The sequence below is a fragment of the Marmota monax genome, unplaced genomic scaffold, assembly GCF_021218885.2.
Source record: "Marmota monax isolate L192 unplaced genomic scaffold, Marmota_monax_Labrador192_F-V1.1 WCK01_AAM20220418_F8-fsc00031, whole genome shotgun sequence".
Classification (NCBI taxonomy): domain Eukaryota; kingdom Metazoa; phylum Chordata; class Mammalia; order Rodentia; family Sciuridae; genus Marmota; species Marmota monax.
This window is the reverse complement of record NW_026695197.1, coordinates 18,153,112-18,164,445: the sequence shown is the minus strand read 5'-3', so window position 1 is coordinate 18,164,445 and position 11,334 is coordinate 18,153,112. Positions and strand designations below refer to the sequence as shown.

At 53.1% G+C, this 11,334-nt stretch overlaps 1 protein-coding gene across 2 annotated transcripts in view; it reads left to right on the top strand.

The window, feature by feature from the left end:
* The first annotated feature begins 817 nt into the window (after positions 1-817).
* The window catches only part of Zbtb7c (zinc finger and BTB domain containing 7C), a 323,330-nt gene continuing 312,813 nt past the window's right edge, over positions 818-11,334 (top strand). For both annotated transcript variants that reach the window (XM_046428418.2, XM_046428420.2), the window contains exon 1: positions 818-958. The gene's annotated coding sequence lies outside the window, so the exon portion shown is untranslated. The remainder of the gene's footprint in view (positions 959-11,334) is intronic.

The following is an 11,334-nucleotide window of genomic DNA, read 5'->3' as shown; positions in this document are numbered from 1 at the left end:
CAAACCAGCGCTTTCGGCGAAGCGTCTTGTTGCGCTCACTGGAATTCCGAGAGCATTTAGGAAACTTCTCGCCTCCACTCCTTGCTCCCCACTTTTGGGTGGGAAAGCGGTTGCTGTGTTGTTTGATTTCCTCCCCCAATCGGACTCTGTAAAAATAGCTGTGCGCCAGGCAACTGAGCCAAGCTCTGCAGCACCACTGTCCCGGGCCGGGTGTGCACCTAAAAATACCCGACAGTTCCTAGCCTGCGCTCCGGGTGCGGGCGGGTCCGGCCGGGCCGCAGAGGGCGTCTGGAGACCGGAGAAACGGCGGCCACCTGGCCCCTAGCCTCGGCCTGGGCTGTCCCTTTAAATCCTGGAGGAGGCAAAGAGAAAAAAGGAAAGAAAGAAAAAAGACGCGGTGGAGCCCCAGCGGCTGGTGGCTCTGCCTGGCCCCCTTCTCCTCCCCCGCGCTGGGGCCGGACTCCCGCCCGCCGCCTCCGCGGGTCCTGAGCGCCCCCCCGCAGGGCCGCCCACTCGCCACAGTTACTGTCAAAATAGAAATTAACGGAGCTGGGGAGGAGGCTGGGACGCAGCAAGTGCATGTGTGGCAGGGCGGGGAGGGGGCGCCGCGGAAGGGGCTGGCGCGAGCGCCAGGCGACCGCAGACATCCGGGCCCTTTAGCCCCGTGCGCCCCCAGAGCTGGCGGCGCGGGGCGCGGGGCGCGGGGCTGACAGCCGCGGAGCGGGAGGCGGGGCGCGAGGAGGGCGGAGGCGCGGCACCGGGAGGGAGGAGCTGCCCGCGCGCCCGCCGCCGCTCGACTCCACACCCGCCGGCGTAGCCCCGCCACGAGACTCTGACAGCGGTGCGGCCGGCGCTGCTCCCGAGCGCAGGGACGGACCGACAGCGGCGCCGAAGGAGGACGCGAGCACCGCGGCCCGGCGCCAAGTGCGGAGGCGCGCGGGGCCGGCTGCGCGCAGAGGTGAGCAGCTTCGCGCGCCGGTCTTGGGCACCGCTGCCAGGGGTCTCTCCCGCACCTCAGCTGCCGAGGTCGCGGGGCGCGGAGAAGGGTGGCTGTGCATCAGCAGCGCCCGAAAGCGGTCACCGAGGCCGTTGCTAGGAGGCAAGCGGTCCGCAAGCCCCAGGGCGCCGGCGGGGGCAGGGGCGCCCTGCTCTCGCTGGGCAGGAGGCGGGGGGCTGCGGTGGCTATTCAGGGGCTCCGTGCGGCAGCCATGCAACCGGAGGAGGCGGGAGGAGGGAGAGAGGGAGGGAAGGAGGGAGGGGAGAGCCAGCGGAGAGTCAGCCAGCAAGCGGGCGCCGCGCCTCCTGGCTGGCACCGCGGCCCGGAGCGAAGTGGCGCGCGGGGCTGGAAGGGAACTTCTGCGGGTGCGTGCGGCCCCGGGCTCGGCGGCGCCTCCGGGCCCGGGCAGGGCGGGCCTGTCGGCAGCCACAGGTGGTTTCTGCCAAAAGTTTTATCGCACTTCTGCCGCGAAGGCGCGGAAGCATTCTGGGGAGTGACGGTTTTCTGCGAGTTGGGCACCCACACCTCACACGGTCTTTCCTGGAATATTAGAAAAGGGCTGGAAATGCGGGTTCCCGCACCTCGCCTTGAGGCCTGAGGGCTGCGTGGTGGTCCTGGACCCAGGAGTCGTTCAGATGGGATCTACTATCCTTGCTGCTGTCAAATTGGGAAGTTAGGGAAAATGGGTGCACGAACACAATTCCTCAAAGCCTCGGTCAAGTTAAGCCAAGCCTGGCAGTGTATCTGTCGCCTGCGCGGGGCAGCTCAGGATTCCTTCTTAGCGACACGCGTGGGTACCGTGCGCGTCTTTTCTAATGGTGTGCTTGCCTCCTGCTCCGTTGAAAGCGAATTGTCCCCGGACGCTGTGCTGCCTTGTTATTCTGGTTTCAGCAGAAGGAAGTCCAGGAGGGAGCCAAAGAAAAGCGAAGTGGCAGCTCTTTTATGGTTGAAATCTGTAGAGCTATGGAGGCTGGTACCCAAGCCTCAGCAACTATGGCGCAGGGCGAGGGGAGCTGGGTCAGCGGAGTGTGCTGTCTGCCCAGCGATCCTGGCTGAGCTGTTGGCAAAAGCTAGGGTTGGAGTTTCTGAGGCTTCTGGGACTGAAAGAGGGGTGGTCTGGGAAGAGAAGACCCCGTAAAAGAGGAAGACTTTTAAGACTTCTAGCTTTGGGAAAGAGGTTCTGAGGTCGGGTGGCTTGGCCCCATTCCTTACTGGCCGGGTTGACTAATCCAGGGCAGCGAGGTAGAACCACCCCGGTAGGTCCATCCTGGGCTGAAAGAAATCATTATTCCCAGAGCGGGTCTGATACCTGGGTGTTGCAAGTAGGTACAAAACTGCGTGAGAGCTAGAAACACTTGGTCCTTCATTCTCCTTGGTCCGGTGCCCACTCCCTATACCCCTCCCCCACGAGTACCTAAGGAAAGGGTGCTCTTTGCTTTAAAGAAGCTCACAGAATTTGGGGACTGAAAAAGTCCCTAGTTATGAGGAGCACACATTGTACAAATGAGCAACCTTATGCCTAAGGAAGGAAATTGACCTGCACAGTGGTAAGAGGCCGGGAGCCCTACAGGTGATATCAGTATCAGGTCAGGGGGAAGAGAGTCCCTTCACAAGACCTTGTAGGGCCTGAGATCAGAAATGCCACCCCCCAGATCCCAGGCCCATGGTGGGCTTATTATCTGTGTTTTCTAAATCTCTGCTCACCAGCTAATGGGGTATATTTCCCCTCCCTGGTTCTCAGCTTAACAAAATCCGGATATCACTGCAGAGTCCAGTCTGACACTATCCCAACTTTTCCTGCTCCCTCATTACCCCAAATTCCTCAGACTCCTTTGGGAAGATAATGTGGCTTGATTAGCTGAGATGGTTTGCAGCTTGTCTCACGGAAGCACCCACTTCTATAGGATGCCAGAACTCTGTTTTCCTGGTAATTAGGTTTTACAGATATTTTTGAAAGGGAGCCCAATTTCGGATCAATTACACTTGGACACAAATACTGTGCTGTTGTGGATACCAAATGAGAAAGATGAGCAATTATCTGGGGGTGTTGGAATTAATGTTGTTATGAGTATTTGACACAGCTATTAAGCATCAATGAGTTGGTTTTCAGTAAATGTTTTTTACTCTGCATTTTATTGAGCAAACAAAGTGTCTTAATTAAAAAGAGCTGCGAGTTGGCCCCTTAGATTTTAGCCACTTGTTTCTTACCAGTGTGTATAGGGAGGGGCCGGGAAGGAATAGAATGATAAACAGAATGGCTAAGAGAGCTTTTACCCCTCAATCCAAAATGATCTAGTGCAGTGCTTAGCCTTCAGTCTATAATGTTATGTATGGTCTGGCAGAACCTTATTAAATCAAAATAGGTCTGGGTGTGGTGTGTGTCAATCTGTATTAGTCAGCAATGACTTGTAAGAGAGAACATTTTGGAAGTTTTATTGCTTTCAAGGACATGCAGTATCAAGAATTCAAGGCTAATGCAGTGCCACTGAGTATAATTCTTTTGCTTTCTTGAATAGATTAGAATCAATGTCCCCAAAGCTATGCTGAGGACTCCTGTAGAAGAAACCAAGATTTGGCAGCATCTTGTGTTACATTTTGACAGCATCATTCACTTTCTTTGCATCCCCATGAGCTAGATAGTTTGGCTATGTGTTCATCTTACAGATGGAGAAACCAAGGCACAGTGACAGAACAGTGTCCTTCCTATAACTCCTCCCACTGCATTAACATACTTCAAGCTTCCTGGGTTGACCAGGATGTAAGAGACTCCCTAGTTATGTTTCTGGACCCTTGTCCCTTTCCAGCACTGCAGTTACAGAGGGGCATGGAGAGGTGGGGTTACAGTTGTAGTTCATTGAAGGCCAAAGACCAGTCATCAGGGCATTTCCCCCCACCCCCACCGGGTGTGGGCAGTTGTCCTCCCTCTCCTAGCAGGCTGTGGGAACTTGGGTGCAGAGGGACCAGCTGGCTGAGGCTGGGGCGGGGGTGTGGGATCCGTGCCTGTGTAGGGCTGAAGGAGTCCAGGCTATTTATATCCCCTCCTCCCCTCCTGGGAAGAAGAGACTCAAGGGTCTGGAACCATTTGCAGCACTGACTTCTCTCTGGGATGATGTTCTACTGGAAAAATACCCACCATATTTTAGTGAGCCCCCACCTGTGTGGAGTGAGCCCTCAGGTGGGACATCTGCAGGCCTGGGGAATTTAGGACACCAGGGTGGGCACCTTTTCTCTAGCACTGTCCCCTCTGCACAGTGAAGTTCTCCAGGGCAGAACTGAGAACCTGCTAAAGGAAGGGTAGTTGGCTTTTCTGAATAATGACAACAATGAATTTTATGCAGGAGATTCTGAAAGTGGCAGATTAGATGTGGCTTCCCCTGACAGAAAGCTGAGGCCCTTCTGTGCAGGGTTGGTGGAGGAGGGTTGAGGACTCACATCTTCCTCAGCCCTCCCCAGGCCAGTCCCAATGGTCCTCCTTGCTCACCCACTCTTTAAACCAGTACCCAAGTCCTCCTTTGTCTGCATGGTGCTGGCCACAACTTCATTCCTGAGACTGAATCCCCTCCCCCATCAGAGGGAGAGATGGTTGTGGGGCTGGGTGGATCAAGCCCACCTCTGAGCTGGTCTTACCTGCACCTCTTGGTGAGAATTGATTTGCCCATCACAACCATTTCAGGGTTTCACCTGGGGAGAAGACTCCTGGATGTCAAGGAGGAGTCAGGGGTGGGCAGCATGGACAGGGGTGGCCTGGCAAGCTTGGCACAGGCACATGTGCTCGTGCTTTTCAGGGCAGGGTTTATGTGCTACTCCTTTCCATGTACCCAGTGTCCAGCACAAGGCCTGGGCACAAAGTGTTTGCTGACCCAAGGTCATAGGTTGAGCATCGGTATTCGGGTGGACAGCAGTCTGATTGGCGTCTTGGTTGCCATTGGCTGTGCTCTGTGACACTGTGGCCGATGTCTGGAGGGCAAGGATGTAGTGGCAGTGTGCATGAGGAGAGAGGGTTTCACAGGCATTGTGAGAGCCCTTGGGCCAGGCTTCTACCAGGAGTGCCAGGAGCACCCAGCATGGATCCAACAGCTAAAAGCTCTCTCTGTGTCCAGCCCAGGCTCACATGGGGGCAGGCAGAGGGAGGTGCCTTTTGGAAAGCAGATTAGGCCACTGTCTTCTGTGACTCTCTGTGACCACTCCCAATCTGGCCTCTGCCTGCCCCTCTGGCCTCCCCCCACTCCCCTGCCCCACCCTACCCCTTGTTGTTTCTGAGCACTTCTGAGTGCCACAGAGCTCCTGTGTGTCTGGTGTGACTGTTCTCTGCCCCAATTGCCCTTCCCTCAGATCCTCCCAGCTGGCCTCTCCTGGTCAGTTAGGTCTCCACGGAAACATCATTTGCACTCTATTCTTTACAGCTTCCAGTGCCATCTGGGATGTATCTGGGTTCTCCTCTTGCTATTGCCTGACTTCTCACTAGACTGTAAGCTCCCTGAGGGCAGGGGCCTTGTTAGTTTTGCTCCCTGTTATTCCCTCAATACTGGAGTGGCGGCTGGCCTGTGGCAGAGTAAATAGCTGGTGAGTGGAGATGCTAATCACTGCTCTAGGCTGTGTGAAGAAGAGGCTGCCAGGGCCTTGCCCTCTGGGTCTCTTTGGCCTTGAGGCACAATTAAAGTGTGTGTGTGTGTGTGTGTGTGTGTCCATCCTGATGCGTGGCAGGAAGGGAGGTGGCATTCAAGGGGCACAGCCCAGAAGGGCCCCAGTCAAGGCTGGCTTAGAGCAGGGGTTGTCTGTCTGTCAGATGATATAGGATGTGCTCAGGAGCTCTGCAGGCTGACCCACCTCCAGGGCTGAAATTCCCCTCGCTTGTTAGGCTGGTGTGTGCGCTCTCTTTCTCTCTCACTCTCTCCTTCTCTCTCTCACTCTCTCACTCTCGCTCTCACTCTGTTTATTTACTTCTTTGGTGGGCAAGAGTTCCAAGCATAATGCCATCCTTGGAGAGTCAGGAATGTTGTGTTTTTCCACCAGCGCCATTCATTGGCAGCCTCCTCCTAACAGCTGTGGGCAGCTGTCTGCCAGCATGGCTGTAGGGAGGGTTCCTCTCCAGGGCCAAGGGGCACGCTCAGCCCTGCAGGAGCAGGGAATTTCATTCGCGCTTCACACCCTGATGATTTCCAAACCCCACTGAAACAGTGCCCATAAAAACAGATTCATGAGGAAATTAAAAAACTATTAGCATTCAGTTTACTGCTTATTTTCTGATTGTAAAGGGAATAAGAGTCATGATAGAAAATTTAGAAAATATGGAAAAGTATACAATTAAAATGAAAAACGGCTCCAACACCTCGGTTTTGGGGTATTTCCTTCCAGTCTTTTTTTGTTCCTATGCTCATTAACACATAGAAACATAAATATGAAATATGACTCGCAATAGACATTGTTTCCCCAAACTTTTAAAACCCATGTGGCCTTCTTAACCTAAGGTTTCCTTTCCCTTGGGACCTGACACTCACATTCCCACTGTGAATCACTGATTCTGAAAGAAGACGTCAAGTCTCCTGATCCAATAGTAAGATTCCAGATAGCTTTACCTTTGATTCTTCAAGGAAAACCGTTGTCCTTCCCTGTTCCCTAGCACACTGTGTTTGCCCTGGGGGAAGTGCTTCTTCCTGCTAACCTCTGCACCATCATGTTATGGACCGGGAGCCCATCGTGTTGCAAGTGTCCTCTACCATACTGAAGGATGTCTTCATGTTCTTTGGAAACGTGTTTTGTAGCATCCTTTCAAGCATGCACCATACTTTATTTATCCATTATATAAAAAAAAGATTGATCCCCATTAACAAATCACTCTTTGACCTAAAAATAAGAGATGCAGGAGAAACTGTAGAAGTAGGAACCTGTGTCCTTCCGTTATGGCGTTGAGGACATCACTGTTGTGGAAAGCCCTCATTTCTTCAGGAGTCCGGCTACTTTTTCTTTTTGCTGCCTTATTCTAGGGCCTGGAAGAGTGCGTGGCACGTAGTAGGGACTTGGGGACTCCTTTGCTGAATGAATAAAACACAGAGCTGTTCCTGATTCAGTTAAGGGATGTCAGGGTCTCCTTTGAGAGGGTGCTTGGCTGGAGGTGGGTCCCAAGGCCCCAGGGCTCAAAGGGCAGGAAGAAGAGCAGAAAGGGCAGCGCAGGGAGGCCCACCCCAGGGAGGCCCACCCCAGGGAGGCCCACCCCAGAAACAAGGCACTGACTGATTTTAGTGGCTTTCCGAGGAGGTGAGGCTCAGGCGGGAGCTTGGTAGAAGGGGATAGCAGCACTTGGTGTCCTGGAGGCAAGTAGAGGAACCCGGGCAGGGGATGGGCAGGGGCGGACCTCACAGGACTGAGCCTGTGCAGCCCAAGCCAGAAGCTGGCAAAAGACTCTTCAAACTGGTACCTTTGATTCCAGCAGAGGGTGGCTCCTTGGGACTGTGAGGCACCTTCTGCCTAAAGGCAGGTGCCATGTGGGGAAACTGAGGCTGAGAAGGGCCGGTGAGGGCTGGCGAGTGAGGATGAACTCCCAGACTCGACCCCTGGGCTTGCTCACTTTCCCTCTCAGCCCGGGCTTCCTTGTCGGTGTGGTGGCAATGATACCTACTTGGTAGGGTGGCGAGGGAACGAGACGAGCTAGCACACGGGAGTCACTTAGATAAAGATCAAGGGATCCCTGCGTGGAAGCCACTGTTACTCATGCATTTTATCGATTTTTATTCCTAAATCCAAGGAAAAGGGAGAAAATTGGTACCAAAAAAAGCTAGGACTTCGTTGACTCCCTCCTTCTTCCCAAGCTGCTCCGGTTTCAGGGGATAAAAACCCAGTCTATACGGATGATGTCTTTGGGGACAACGGCACGCCTGTAGGTAGAACTGACATCTCCCATGGGGTGCCGGGGCCCCTCCCTTCCCCACTTTGTATGGAGGGAGCACATTTATTGAAATTGGGAGCTTAATTGAAAGGTCACTGATGAGAGCGTGGTACTTCTCCTGGACACCGAATGGCCTTTAGAATAGAGGAAGTCTGCCCATGGAGACAGGAGTGGCCAGGTCCGTTCAGCTGATGAGGGGCCGAATGAGATCTAGAGCAGTGTGGCCTAGTAGGAATGCCAGTGAGCCCTCTTCATAATTTTTTTCTAGTAGCCATATTTTAAAAGAGTGAAAAAAAAAAGATCGGATAAAATGAATTTTAGTAATATATCTTATTGAAAATATTGTAATGTCAACGTGGGACCCTTGTCACATTTCAAGTGCTTAGTAGGACCCTGGGGTAGTGGTGGCCATAGTGGACATCGGGGGGAGCCTGGGGCACAGGTTGAGAGGGCTGGGGCTGTTTGGGGGGACAGTGCATTGACAGGGAAAAGCAGCTGTCCACCCCTGGAGGGAATGTATTAATTGTAAGCCAATTTGGGAGGAATTGAAGGACTGTGAGAGCTGCCTTTTGTCCTAACCCAGCAGTGGGTATATGGTTTATTTCCGGGCAGCCATTCCATTCTACGGAAGGCCCCAGTTTCCTCATCTGTGGCCTGAGGTCCTGTTATCTCTAAGAGCCATTTGTGCTCTGGTGCTCTCTCCTTCCTGAAAGACGTGGAAAGGCACCTTAGCCACCTGCTAACAAGCAGAGGGTGCAGGTGGGGTGTGGAGTGGAGGCTTGGGCGGCAGAGAGGACCTGGGCTCCCGTTTTAAAGCAGACGGTTTCAGAGCCGTGTCTGGACAGTTCCTACAGTAAGCCTCTCCGAGAATGGACAGCGTCCAGATGTCACCCTGGAACCGCCTTTTGTGAAGTGTGCTTTGGAGATGGGGCAGGAGCGTTGTGACTTTAAAACGGTGACAGGTTTTTATTGTGTTGAAGCCCTGGACTTCCTCTTGTCGCTGACCATCTCAGAGGGCTGGGACTGGCCGCTGTAAAAGACAGGAGGGGCCCTACAGGAAATATTAGCACCAAAAAGGAACTTTTTCAGCTCTGTCATAAATGGGCACTGGGCCTGTCCAGAGAGGATGTGGGAAGAGGGAGGGACAGGACAGCAGGTGTGTTTGGAGGGAAGGGTGTGTCCCAGTGTATTTTCAGCAACTGAAGTCACAGGCGCTGGTCTTCCTGCGCTCAGATGAGCAGGGAATTGGGTTTTATCTCCCCACCACAGCCTTCTAGAGGGGGAAGGAAACTGTCCCTCCTTTTTAAGATGCATCCTTTTAAAGTCACACTGTCACCAAGTACTTGGCTGTGCCCACCTGGGGACCCCACCTCCCAAACAGGAAAGGGGCCTTAGTGCTCTAAGGGCCAGGCTTGGGCTGCTGTCCCCAAATGAGGAAACTGAGGCTCAGAAGGGCCACACCGCTTTCAAAGGTCACCCTAGGAGGCAGCGGGGAGAAATGCCAGGCCCCGGGAAGCCCCCTGCCTTCCTGGGGTGTGCTCCTGGGTTTTGTCTCCTTCCTGGTTCACAGATGACTCAACAGTCTGCCTTGAACTGTTTTTAAATGAGAATTTCTCTTTCATGTTTTCCTAAACTAGATTTTTTTTTATTACTTTCCCTCACATTGTTTGCTTTGAATTTTTAATTTAATTTTTTCGAATAGGTCAACACTTCCAGGGTTTAAAATTCAAAAGGTACAAAAGGGTACTTAAAGTGAAACATCTTTTTCTCACCGCTGTGAGTTCTCTTACCCAAGGCCACCGATGGTTTCTTTGGCTTGAAGACATTTGACGAGAACGCAATAAAACGTGTTTATGTGCGTGTGGACATGCGTGTGCGTGTTCCTAATTTTTTACCAAATGGAAGCAGAACATACACCTCATACACATTTTATTCCACTTTATACTTTTTTGGGGGGGCAGGTGCTGGGGATTGAACCCAGGGTCACTCAACTACTGAGCCACATCCCCAGCCCTACTTTGTATTTTAGAGACAGGGTCTCACTGAGTTGCTTAGCGCCTCACTTTCACTGAGGCTGGCTTTGAACTCGCTATCCTCCTTCCTCAGCCTCCTGAGCTGCAGGGATTATAGGCGTGTGCCACTGCACCTGGCCCACTTTCTATTTAATGTATCTTGGAGATACCTACTACAATCTGCCTGTTTTACCTTGACTATTTGATGCCTTTATGCATGAATATTTTGGTTGTTTCCAGTCTTTTGTTGCTGCAGTACTCAGTGATTTTTTAAATGAAAGCAATCCTTGATTTTTCTGAATACAGGCAAATTTTTAGCACTCCAGGAATAAGTTCTCTGAGTTATTGTTCTCTTCAAGGAATAAAATTGCTTGGTTGTTTAAGGATTAAGAGTATAATAAACAACTTTCAGATGATCTTCCTAGAAAAAAAAAATCATACAGTCAACCTCGACTCATTAACCCAGTGTTTCTTGAGCTCCTACTATGTGCTGGGTGGAGGTGGGTGCAAAAGAGAGAAAGGCTTGCAGGGTAGCGCTCACACTTTGGGGGTAAGGGTCTCAGATGGCCACTCTGATAGGAGCAAAGGACAGACACTTCATTCTGGGGAAGGGAGGTTCACTTGGGTGCAATCCCAGTGAAGGAAAAGGGAAGTCCCCAGGGGCAGTGCTGGGCCACTTGAATTGGAGGTGGGGTGTAGGGTGCCAGGGAGGGGCCCTGGGCTGGTTGGCTGTTTTCTGACCACAGCTTGTGCCCTTGTTCCCCCTCAGCTGCCTCTCAAGGTCACTGCATTTCTGCAGGGTCCTCCTGTGGGGCCCCGGCTCAGCTAGGAGGACTCTATCTGTCCTTGGTGTGTGCCTTCTGACCTTGAGGACCTTTGAAGCCCTCTTTATCCCTGGGAATCAGGGCTGGGTTCAGAGTTCAGAGCGGGGCCCACCCTCAGGGCAATCCCTTTGCACAATGGGCAGTCATGGGGGAGCAGCCCAGTGACGGGGGTTGGGGGGTGGTCATCACAGAGAGAGGACCCTGGCTGGATCAGAGGAGACACATACTCCCTGCCTGGTCTGCAGGTTCCAGCCCTTGTCCCTGTGTGTATGCCGCTCCTTGTCCCCCTCTTGTGCTGACAGAGATCTGCCTCCCATGAACACAGTCCTGGAAGCCTGCCCTCTTGGGGGCTCAGCATGCGTCCTGAAGCAGCCCCCAGGCCAAGAAAGTGGATAGTCCTCAGTGGGCTTCAAGGTGAGGGCTCCAGTTGCTGAAGAGTGGCCGATGGCCCTGAACACTGTCTGGTCACTAAGAATCTTTGCTGCTTTGTGTGTGTGTGCAGGTAGGAAAACAGGGATCTCACAGGGAGCACAGGGTGCACTGGGGGTCCCATGGGGTCTTCTGTCATGGGTGGGGTTCCTCACAGGGTCAGGAGAAGCCCAAGACATGGTCTTGCCT